At 47.7% G+C, this 12,972-nt stretch overlaps 1 protein-coding gene across 1 annotated transcript in view; it reads right to left on the reverse strand.

The window, feature by feature from the left end:
* Positions 1-5,482, reverse strand: part of MTM1 (myotubularin 1) — a 74,541-nt gene extending 69,059 nt beyond the window's left edge. Inside the window, exon 1 of the mRNA XM_018552594.1 lies at positions 5,396-5,482. The gene's annotated coding sequence lies outside the window, so the exon portion shown is untranslated. The remainder of the gene's footprint in view (positions 1-5,395) is intronic.
* Between the last annotated feature and the right edge of the window lie 7,490 nt (positions 5,483-12,972).

The raw sequence follows: 12,972 nt of genomic DNA on the forward strand, positions 1-12,972 counted from the left end.
TGTTGTTTAAATGTAAAATTTAAAAAAAATTTTTTTGAGAAAAAAAAAAAAAAAAAAAAGAAGAAGTGGATAGCCGCGCAGGCGCTGTGGCAATAGTTAGACAGCTCGATAAGGATTTCCTAGGCATGCGCACTAGCATCATCTGCTGTAGATTCCTACTGGCAGTCACCGGATGTGACGTCACCAGTTGGAACTTTCTATAGTACACCGTCAGTGCTGTGAGGGAGCATAGAGGCCAATCAGGAAGCCGGTCAGTGGGTAATGACCCACCTCCCGACTGGCTAGGAAGCCGGCTTCACGCTGCCTAGCTACACTGCGAGGCAGCCTGGCTTCCTGATATGGGTTTTTGTACTTGATGCCGAAAACCCGGTATCGGTGAATCCCTAGTAAGAAAGGTTTCAGTAATTGTTTTCACAACACGGTAGCTTTATATTATTGGAAGGAAAATTAGGAAAGTAGACAACAGAAGTCACTTGTAGTTATGGATCATGAACTGCAAATTCTGTGCCCAGACTACTACAACTCCTCCCCATGACATTATGCATTAAAAATCATTGGACGTGTTCCAAGTGGGGGGCAGAAGACAGATCAGCATTGTCCATCGGTGGCTCCAGCTGTGTTAGTCACGTCCCCGCTGCGTCAGCATGTCACGCTGTAGTCCTTACAGCCACAGGAGACATGAGGGTGATAACACTGCCCTGATTTCAGAAGGTGGGTGACACCAGAATACAGGAAGTGGAATCTCTGCACTGGTCTAGCAGGTTCAGGGAGCAAGTTTGTGCATTAGCGGGAAGGGAAAAATCCCCCAAAACATCACTTTAATGCTGCAGGACACATTTTTCAAGATCTGACTTTACTTTTTAGTAAAAATAGGCACCAAAACTCAACTAATATTCCATGCCTTATATACAAGATATTTTCCAGGGGCAGGCTGCTGTTCAGTCTGCGTAACTGAGTTTGTTGGACACAATAAGGTCTTGGAAGGGCCATGAGACACACACACACACACACACACACACACAACCACATTTCTTCATCTGGAATATGGGTTGTTTGTATATGGGTGGAGTTTAGTGTCACTATAATCAAAATGAATGGGCTGCTTTTAGGCAACAAGTAAAGAATGCCATACAAATAATGTAACTCAACAGACAGATGTAAATGCATTTACCGTCATCTTTTATAGGTAAGAAATACAGATGCACCGATACTGAGCATTTGGGAAGAGTACCCGTACTCAGCCAAATACTTCCATACTTATCCTGATACCAGAACTTCCGGTCAGAGGGAGATTCCCTCTGACCGATGTTCTATCGAAAGCTCCGATTTGTCGAGCTCTCCGAATGGGCATGTCACATCCAGTGACTGCCAGTAGGAGATGTACAGCAGATGGCGCTAGTGCGCATGGGCAGAAAATCCTTGTGGAGCTGGAAGGAAGCTTGGGGGGTGTATATAAACCCCCCAAAAAATAAAATGTAATACATGGTAGTTTATTATTCCTTAGATGTGGTTGCTGCATTCATTTTCTTTTTTCACCCGGTGATCTGGCCAATAACACATTTCCTGTCCTACACGTTGTACTCTATCTATGGAGAAACCGCAATGTCACCCCAGGCTGCTCTTATTTTCACTACAAACAATTCTCGCTCTCTTCATTTAAGTTATATAGATGTTTGTTGTTGATTTCACTTTAAGTCCACAGGAAGCTACAAGTACATTGTATTTATATCAGGATATTCTGTACTTGCAGAAAATATACAGAGTCTAAACACCTACCACCATGTAAAATAAAGAACCTCCTGCAATGGGGCTACCCGCGCACTGCAAGGGTTAACTGCTCTTTTTTGTCTCAGGGACCTGTGTAAAGGTGCCCATACACTTTACAACCCTCGCAAGACTTTTGTCTTGTGAGGGTTGTAAAGTACTTAAAAAAACGTACAATCTGCCCATCTTGGACAGGCAGATCGTACTTGCGATCATCGCAAACCCGCCCCGAGTGGCGGGCTTGCGATGACTGCAATGAGGGCCGGGCTTACGATGACTGCAAACGGGCTGTGTGCGCACACCGGCCCGTTCGGCAGTTGTCGAACCAGCAGGCCACTAACTCGCCGAGAATCGTACGATTCCCGGCGGGTTTTCTAGCCTGCTGGTTCGATGGAAGACGTGCGACCGTACAGTAGAAACGGTCACACGCCTTCCATACACTGCCCGATTCTCGTACGATCGCTGGATTTCCCGCGATTCTCGTACGAGAATCGTGCAGTGTATGGGCACCTTAAAAGAGGACTACCTAATCCCCACTCCCTACAGGTTCAGCACCCAAACCCTTTTCCCCCGCTGGGCTCAGAGGCCTGCTGATGTCACTCCGTACAATGCAGGGTCCATTGTCCTTATTTATATCCGAGGACGCTGAGGGACAGTCCACAAGCCGAAGCAAAGGGAAAGTGGGGATCAGGTAAGTAAAAGTCCTTTATACAATACCCTAAAGCTGGCCATACGCTGTAAATATTTTTCTTCATTCAACCCGCGAGCTGAACGAGGAAAATATAACAGATTCTTCCATCAATGCTGAGGAGCCTTGATTGAGGAATCTCCCGCTGTCTTCATTGTGTAGTGACAGCAGCCGCCGGCCACCGTCACAATACACTAACAGAGTCAGCAATTCATTGATTTGTACAAAGATTTTCTGACTGGCTACTACGATCAGGCGATCGAGGGATGCCGGCCGCAAGAGTGCAGTCAGCGACACCCACTGTGCGAATCTCGGCCGGTTCACCAAGCAGCAGCCGCAAGAGTGCAGTCAGCGACACCCACTGTGCGAATCTCGGCCGGTTCACCAAGCAGCAGCCGCAAGAGTGCAGTCAGCGACACCCACTGTGCGAATCTCGGCCGGTTCACCAAGCAGCAGCCAATAGTCGCACAGTGTATGGCCAGCTTTAGACACTACCAAGCAGTGGAGGTGAAGTCTTCTATTTACAAATTGCTGATAGGCAGGTATGTTATGTCAGAACAGACTCTAAGTCTCTTCTGCCACAGAAGCTTCTACCTGCTGCTCAGCAATTTTTGTGTGTTTCGGTACACTGAGCTGTACATGCACAGGTCAGCGTACAGGCTTAGCATGCAGACATGAAGTAATACATGCGGAGGAATGACATCATCGGGGCCCGGCAAATCAAGTGGCAGAAGAATCATAACCCGGAAGACGACTGGGACGAAGATGAAAGTGCCGGCACAAGAAGAGGTCGCAGCCATCGCTGAAGAGGATCGCTTTGGTAGGGAAGTCTCCCATAATGTACCAATACGATACGAACACATTCGGGGGAATTGAGAATTACCTTTGTACCAGAATTCTGACACTAATGCAACCTAAGAAATGTCTGCTCCAAATTCTAAAACACGCTGCGCCATTTTCCGGACCTCTACTGACATCTGCATCAAATTCAAGTAGTTCTTATTTGCTCCGTATTTCATTCTGGCGCTGTGCTTGTGACATATTCAATAAATAAGTCCAACAAGCGCACCGCCGCACTCCTTACCGGAAAACCCCTTTGTGTTGGATGCAGATGGCGCCGCTCAAATCATTGAAGTAATAGGATGTCAGCAGCACACCAAAGATATCTGTTATAGCAAACGCCGTTATTGACACATATTCGCCATCCATGTGACAATACGCATCAATAAAGAATGTTCGCTATAACAGATATTTTCGGTGTGACGGTGACATCCTATTACTTCATATTCAATAAACTCTGACAGTACGGGAATAAGAAAAGTGATGCAAAGTAGGAACAAGTCCATTTTGGTGTAATTAGTCTATCTCACGCTTATATTGTATATGTCTGTCCCAGCATACCCCACATACCTCCGGGTACCACAATCCTGGAAACTAAGGATCCAACTCAGGGGCGTAACTAGAAATCACAGGGCCCCATTGCAAAATTTTGTATGGGGCCCCGTGATTGCTAGTTATGCCACTTGCAGAGCCCACCTGATATACGAAACAGCCCACCCGAGAGTGACACTGCAGAGCCCACCATAGACTCTCAATAGTGGGCTCTGCAGGGTCTCAGATGGGCTGCACACCTCTTACCTGTCAGCGCTGTCCGCCTCGGTGGTCCCCGCCTCCTCTTAGGTCGCTGGCCAGTGATATAAGAGGAGGCGGGGTTGCTCTTAGGCGGGCCCCGCCTCCTCCTTTACTCCAAATGCCGGCCTCTTCTGCCACAGCTGCTGGCTGTCACAGCTCCACAGCGGCTGTGAGGGAAAACGCGACGCGGGCGCTGCACACATCACTGACAAGTTGTCAGTGATCTTCACAGCCGCTGCTGAGCTGTGTCCGTGACAGCCAGCACCCTTACATGGCATAGCGACCCACACGGCATCAGAGGGATGCCCTGGCCGGGCCCCCCTGTGCTGGGCCCCATAGCGGCCGCCTGGGTCGCTATGGCGATTGTTATGCCACTGATCCCACTGGAATCTGTCCAAGACACATATGGGACACTTTGGACAGAGATAGACACATCTATGTACTTCATCAGTCCCAAAGTTCCTAGGGGCGCTTTATTATTTGTTCTGCTTGCGGTGTGAGAGTGGCCCCACTACAAGGGGAGCTTTGTTTTTTAGCCCCTCCATCTAAGGACCGGCAATATAGGACAATGGGGTTCTCAGGTTTAGATATGCCTTGATTCTCTTCAATCACTAAAGCTACAAAATGCATTGAGAACAATGGAGGGAGATTTATCAAAACTGGAGCAGACAAAATCTGGAGCAGCAGTGCATGGCAACCAATCGGCATCCATCTTTCATTTCCAAAGCGAAGAGAAGAGAGAAGCTAATTGGTTGCCATGGGCAACTGCTCCAGATTTTGATGAATCCGCCCCCTCCCATAACATGGACAGAGGTCAGACACGGGCACAGAAAATACAATGGAGGGAAGTTATCAAGACCGAAGCAATTGCCCATAGTAACCAATCAGCTTCTCTCAGTTTGTTGAGTTAACTTTAAAAATGAAAGAGAGAAACGGATTGGTCACTACGGGCAACTGCTCCAGATTCTGCCTGCTTTGGTTTTGACCCCCCCAATCTGTTCACTTCAGTGACATGAGAGATATTTCCAGGGACAAACCTGAGCATTCTCCTGAAGACCACCGAGTGCTAGCAGCCATTCCATACCCCGTGCCCCTTTCCTCCTCACTGCCACATAAGGACAGGTGCAATGAGCCACCATAAATAAAACCTGCCTTCCCACCCAGTACACACAGCTCATACACTGACAGCCGGGCACTCCTCAAAGCTCCGGCCGGATACCAGTGGGCACCGTGCCACCCCACCATGCCCAGGGCACAACGACCTGCTCCAGGCCTAACCAAGCTCCCCCATCCTCGCCCTGTACTGCCTACCTGTGCGGGGCAGATCCGCCTCCGGGGCCGACGAGCCTGACAGGAAGTTCTGAAGCCACAGCTCACCTCTATCCAGAGGGGAGGGGCCCGGGCCACGCCACGTGACGCAAACAAGGGCGAGGCTTCGGCATAGGCCGCACTTCCGATTGGTTGGAGTCTGACATGCCGGGCATTGCATTGTGGGAGTCGTAGTCCCCCGGGGTAGTTTGGGGGCCACTGAGAGGTCTTAGCAGGCGATGCCGGAGTTATTTTTAGACTTGGAGAGCTGTCACTTCTCCTCTGAGTCTGTCACTGCCGGAGGCGTTTAAACTCTTTTCTTCCCCAGCTAGGCTCGAACATCTATGACTGATCACACAGATGACGGAGAACAGAATTTCTCACCAACGATGTCCAGAGCTTTGGCCAACTTCCCAGTGACATTAGATTTTTGGAAAATGTCACAGTTTACATTACACTCCACTTGAGATGTGTTTCCACTACATGCAACTTGTTTGTTTTTTTTGGCAGAGCTGGTTGTGAAAATATCGATCGTAATGGGAAATAACGATCAGTATAGTAAATTGTTTAACTCTCATTATGACGTCTGTTTAGTTTTTTGTAGTAGCTGTGCATATGAAATATGTTGTAATTGAGGTGAGAGTGAATGGAGTGCGCGTAAAGTACAATAGAAAGATTAGCTTAGCGGTTAGCGATGACTTTATAAGGACGCATTCACACCTGCGCACGCAAAAAAAATGAATGCACGCTTTGGCACTCGTGACGGAAACCCAGCAAAATGCCCTATTTTTTGCGTTTGCAGTGGAATGGAACGCTGGCACAGATTTGATACGCGTCCGATCACACTGCGGGTGGGGGTGTGTGGAAGCGGTGCCATTGTATACAATGCACCGCCACGCCCCCTCCCGCCCCAAAACGCGAGGGGAAGTTTCTCCGCAATCGCAGTGCGTTCCAGCAGCTACTGCTCTGGAACGCACACGCTTTTGGTGTGAACAAGGCCTCAGTAGAACTAAAACAGTCCACAGTAGACATAATGTAACCCTCAGTAGGCATAAAGCAGTCCTCAGTAGACATAATGTGGTCCTCAGTAGACCATGCAGCCCACATTAGACATAATGTAACACTCAGTAGGCATAAAGCAGTCCTCAGTAGACATAATGTGGCCCTCAGTAGATATAATGTGGCCCTCAGTAGACCATGCAGCCCACATTAGACATAATGTAACACTCAGTAGGCATAAAGCAGTCCTCAGTAGACATAATGTGGCCCTCAGTAGATATAATGTGGCCCTCAGTAGACATAATGCGGCCCTCAGTAGACATAATGTAACACTCAGTAGGCATAAAGCAGTCCTCAGGAGACATAATGTGGCCCTCAGTAGATATAATGTGGCCCTCAGTAGACCATGCAGCCCACATTAGACATAATGTAACACTCAGTAGGCATAAAGCAGTCCTCAGTAGACATAATGTGGCCCTCAGTAGATATAATGTGGCCCTCAGTAGATATAATGTGGCCCTCAGTAGACATAATGTGGCCCTCAGTAGACATAATGTAACCCTCAGTAGGCATAAAGCAGTCCTCAGTAGACATAGTGTGGCCCTCAGTAAACCATGCAGCCCACATTAGACATAATGTAACACTCAGTAGGCATAAAGCAGCCCTCAGTAGACATAATGCGGCCCTCAGTAGACATAATGCGGCCCTCAGTAAACATAATGCGGCCCTCAGTAGACATAATGCGGCCCTCAGTAAACATAATGCGGCCCTCAGTAAACATAATGCGGCCCTCAGTAGACGTAATGCAGCCCTCAGTAGACATAATGCGGCCCTCTGTAGACATAATGCGGCCCTCTGTAGACATAATGCGGTCCTCAGTAGACATAATGCGGTCCTCATTAGACATAATGCGGCCCTCAGTAGACATAATGCGGTCCTCAGTAGACATAATGTCGTCCTCAGTAAACATAATGCGGCCCTCAGTAGACGTAATGCAGCCTTCAGTAGACATAATGCGGCCCTCAGTAGACATAATGCGGCCCTCAGTAGACATAATGCGTCCCTCAGTAAACATAATGCGGCCCTCAGTAAACATAATGCGGCCCTCAGTAGACGTAATGCAGCCCTCAGTAGACATAATGCGGCCCTCTGTAGACATAATGCGGTCCTCAGTAGACCTAATGCGGTCCTCAGTAGACATAATGCCGTCCTCAGTAAACATAATGCGGCCCTCAGTAGACGTAATGCAGCCCTCAGTAGACATAATGCGGCCCTCAGTAGACATAATGCGGCCCTCAGTAAACATAATGCGGCACCTCAGTAAACAAAATGCGGTCCTCAGTAGACGTAATGCAGCCCTCAGTAGACATAATGCGGCCCTCTGTAGACATAATGCGGTCCTCAGTAGACATAATGCGGTCCTCAGTAGACATAATGCGGCCCTCAGTAGACATAATGCGGTCCTCAGTAGACATAATGCCGTCCTCAGTAGACATAATGCGGCCCTCAGTAGACATAATGCGGCCTTCAGTAGACATAATGCGGCCCTCAGTAGACATAATGCAGCCCACTTGATTTTGTCTTTCTAATTTGGTCCTCTATTTCATCTGAGTTGAACATGCCTGAGCGAAATCTAGTACAGCTGCCTGTTTTACATCAAGACTGCTTCACTCTCCATAGAATTCTATGGTAATGCAAAAGCAGCTTGCGGCAGGTCAGAAGGAGGTCACCTGTAGGTCAGATGTACCTGTCAATGAATTGTGAATGTTCTCAGAAGTGTCCCAAACTGATGTCCTAAGAGCCTCATTGCTACAGACCGGGGCCCATCGACACAGGCCCTAACACTAACTTGCCCTCCCTAGCCCTCCTGAATAGGGATGAGCTTCTGGGTTCATATTGACCATGAGCTGGATCCGAACCCAACCCATGGACAACTATGAAGATTTCTGGCCGAGAGGCTATATCCACCAGAGCATGTAAGTAAGTAGCTGTGCTACCGAGGTAAGTAAGCAGCTGGGATGGGGGGTTCAGTTTAGGTGAGTTCAGGGGTGCTACCGGGTGGGTCAGCATTACTTGGGTGCAGCTGTATTTCAAGGCCTAATGTCAGTCAAAATGTTTGTTTTGATTTTTGGATTGAGTGGGGAAAAGTTGATATTTCTGTCTGTGACCCCCATTGAGGAGATTTGCCTCACTTTCTGTCCCGATGGCAGACAGTGGGACAAGAAGGCACGAACAGCGATGAAAACATTTTCAGAAGTTCTAAAGCGTCCCCACTCTGCTGAAAATGTGTTTGTTTTTTAGATTCCTCCCATTTGTCTACTCGTTTCAAAGATCTCCAGACAGGAAGTGAGGGATAATTTCCCCAAACAGAACACATACCGTATGGCAAAAAAAAACTTTACAGAGTCTCCAATGCTTCCCCACACCATCCATAATAAAATGTTTTAGTTTGATTTGGGCTCCAGAGTACAAACTGAGTAAATAGAAATGACTTTAGGCTCACAGACACTGTCTGCTACCATGTACAAAATAGCAGGACTCATGAAATGGGGCATTCCAGAGTCTGGCCAGTGGCTTCCATTTCACTTCTGTATTTTCACCACAGACCTGTATGAGGCAGAGACACTGTCTGCATACCTCTGTGTGGGCTGCTAATCAGTGCCTCTTCCTCACACGCAGCCACCAGGAAGATTAGGTTTAGGAAACTCATTTTATGTTGTATGTTACATGCAAATACATTGAAAGGGTCTTTACTAGAAATGAGCTTTGGGTTCGGGTAGACCATGAGTTCAACCTGGACTCAAACTGTCTCTATGATTATCAGTTTGCCTGGCAAATTTTTTTTTTGTGTCCTAGCAACAGAAAAATGTTTGTGTCCGAGCAACTAGTGATGCCTTCCACACAGCATCACTGGTTGCTAGGACACATGCGACTGGGTTGCACAGGTCAATGTTTACTAGGATGCAGGGCGGCACACCGACAGCCTATGATGCAGTGGGGCCACCAGAGTCATAGCAACCAGTGGCGTCACAGTGGGGGTGCACCCGGGTGACACCAAAATGACGCAGTCATTTTGGTGTCACCCCCCTCTGAAAATTTGGGCGCTCGGTCATGGACCGAACTCCCGAAAGTATCAGGAGAGAGAGGAGGGAATAGTAATGGAGCCCTCAGTAGACATAATGCGGCCCTCTGTAGACATAATGCGGTCCTCAGTAGACATAATGCGGTCCTCAGTAGACATAATGCGGCCCTCAGTAGACATAATGCGGTCCTCAGTAGACATAATGCCGTCCTCAGTAGACATAATGCGGCCCTCAGTAGACATAATGCGGCCTTCAGTAGACATAATGCGGCCCTCAGTAGACATAATGCAGCCCACTTGATTTTGTCTTTCTAATTTGGTCCTCTATTTCATCTGAGTTGAACATGCCTGAGCGAAATCTAGTACAGCTGCCTGTTTTACATCAAGACTGCTTCACTCTCCATAGAATTCTATGGTAATGCAAAAGCAGCTTGCGGCAGGTCAGAAGGAGGTCACCTGTAGGTCAGATGTACCTGTCAATGAATTGTGAATGTTCTCAGAAGTGTCCCAAACTGATGTCCTAAGAGCCTCATTGCTACAGACCGGGGCCCATCGACACAGGCCCTAACACTAACTTGCCCTCCCTAGCCCTCCTGAATAGGGATGAGCTTCTGGGTTCATATTGACCATGAGCTGGATCCGAACCCAACCCATGGACAACTATGAAGATTTCTGGCCGAGAGGCTATATCCACCAGAGCATGTAAGTAAGTAGCTGTGCTACCGAGGTAAGTAAGCAGCTGGGATGGGGGGTTCAGTTTAGGTGAGTTCAGGGGTGCTACCGGGTGGGTCAGCATTACTTGGGTGCAGCTGTATTTCAAGGCCTAATGTCAGTCAAAATGTTTGTTTTGATTTTTGGATTGAGTGGGGAAAAGTTGATATTTCTGTCTGTGACCCCCATTGAGGAGATTTGCCTCACTTTCTGTCCCGATGGCAGACAGTGGGACAAGAAGGCACGAACAGCGATGAAAACATTTTCAGAAGTTCTAAAGCGTCCCCACTCTGCTGAAAATGTGTTTGTTTTTTAGATTCCTCCCATTTGTCTACTCGTTTCAAAGATCTCCAGACAGGAAGTGAGGGATAATTTCCCCAAACAGAACACATACCGTATGGCAAAAAAAAACTTTACAGAGTCTCCAATGCTTCCCCACACCATCCATAATAAAATGTTTTAGTTTGATTTGGGCTCCAGAGTACAAACTGAGTAAATAGAAATGACTTTAGGCTCACAGACACTGTCTGCTACCATGTACAAAATAGCAGGACTCATGAAATGGGGCATTCCAGAGTCTGGCCAGTGGCTTCCATTTCACTTCTGTATTTTCACCACAGACCTGTATGAGGCAGAGACACTGTCTGCATACCTCTGTGTGGGCTGCTAATCAGTGCCTCTTCCTCACACGCAGCCACCAGGAAGATTAGGTTTAGGAAACTCATTTTATGTTGTATGTTACATGCAAATACATTGAAAGGGTCTTTACTAGAAATGAGCTTTGGGTTCGGGTAGACCATGAGTTCAACCTGGACTCAAACTGTCTCTATGATTATCAGTTTGCCTGGCAAATTTTTTTTTTGTGTCCTAGCAACAGAAAAATGTTTGTGTCCGAGCAACTAGTGATGCCTTCCACACAGCATCACTGGTTGCTAGGACACATGCGACTGGGTTGCACAGGTCAATGTTTACTAGGATGCAGGGCGGCACACCGACAGCCTATGATGCAGTGGGGCCACCAGAGTCATAGCAACCAGTGGCGTCACAGTGGGGGTGCACCCGGGTGACACCAAAATGACGCAGTCATTTTGGTGTCACCCCCCTCTGAAAATTTGGGCGCTCGGTCATGGACCGAACTCCCGAAAGTATCAGGAGAGAGAGGAGGGAATGCCGCTGGGTGACTGTCCCCTCCTCTCTCTGCCGGCGTCCATCACCAAGATGGCCGCCGGCAGGTACCAGAAGAGTGCCGCACGTGCGCGATGACATCATCGTGTGTGCGCGATAACGTCATCGCGCACGGTGACGTCACGCGCATGCGCAGTGGCAAGTCGGCGGGGTGACACCCGGTAACCGCTCCGGGTGTCACCCAGCCTCGGGACGCCCCTGCTAGCAACCAATGATAATATGTGGTCCAGCAGCTAGTGTCCTAACAACAAAACAGTGTGTGCCAGACATTGGTTGATAAGACACAGGTGGCCCCATAGCATCATTGGTTGTTATGGTGCTCCTGTCTCCATCCTAGCAACCAATGACTGTGCGGCCCAGCCACTCCGGTCCTAGCAATCAGTGACGCTGTGCAGGTCATGTCAGTCAGTGCAGATGCCATCAAAAAACCACTGTCCACCTGTTCACCGTTGCCCTGTGTAATGCTGAACTCAGCAGTCCTGCATAGTAAGTGAGGACACCGAGGATCTTTCCAGCACGCCCGCAAAACACAGGATAAGGCAATGTGCATTGTTCGAGATGGGTTCAGTTTACACCACTCTGTTGCAGTGGTGTGCGACGCGGTACAACAACTTTGCACTGAGCTGTGTCCATGCAACTTAATGAACTGTCAATTGTGACATTTCAATAAGGTTCTAACATAAAACAAAACAAAACAGTGCAATGTGTTGCAATTAGTGCAGAAGCACTGTGCCAGGCACACGCATACCTGCAGCCGTGCGGTGTAGCACAACTGCACAAAAGTATATGCTTTCCCCACATGACTATAACCCCTAACATTAACCCAATGTCAGTTTATAATGAAAAGAAACATATGAATATCTGATACTGGAACTGAGAGGAAAAAAACCTATCAATATACAGTTAGTGGGGAAATGTATCAAGACTGGAGCAGAAAAAAATGTGGAGCTCAGCTTCTCTCTTCAGTCTGGTCAGTTAAGATTTGAAAATGAAAGGTGGATGTTTATTGGTTGCCATGCACAGCTGCTCCTGATTTTGTCTACTCTAGTTTTGATAAATTCCCCCCAGTATGTTACAATGTATATGAATTGAGAAGTGTTTGTAATCTAAATAATAAGCAGAGGAAGCCTTGATTGCTTCTGTGCTGCCATCTGCTGGCTACCTGCAGTACTACAACAGGTGTGTGTGTGTCTTGATCTATCAATCAACATATCAGAAGTTCACATAACACAAATGATAATGCTTAGTAAAGTATTGTATTGTGACCCTTGCCCATGCAGTCCTAACCAACTGACTGCAACACCTTATCAGATTTATCAATGTGCTTTGAACACTTTTTCTTTTTAGCTGGTCATAGACTGCTCAAATTTCAGCCAAGTCCTTTTGAGTCGGCCAGTATTTGAGATGGGTGGTCCTGTTGGCAGCACTCTGTTTGTCAATCGACTTTGGTTGAAGGAGCCAGGCAGAAAATTGTCGGTTGAGCAATGACTGTAACCAATGAGCCGCAGTTGCTGTTCAAGTATAGTGATGGGCGAACACCCCCGTGTCCGGTAATAATTCGAACTTTCGAACATGGAAAAAGTTCTAATTCAAACTTAGAATT

The sequence above is a fragment of the Nanorana parkeri genome, unplaced genomic scaffold (assembly GCF_000935625.1).
Source record: "Nanorana parkeri isolate BGI_ZX_2015 unplaced genomic scaffold, ASM93562v1 scaffold93, whole genome shotgun sequence".
Classification (NCBI taxonomy): domain Eukaryota; kingdom Metazoa; phylum Chordata; class Amphibia; order Anura; family Dicroglossidae; genus Nanorana; species Nanorana parkeri.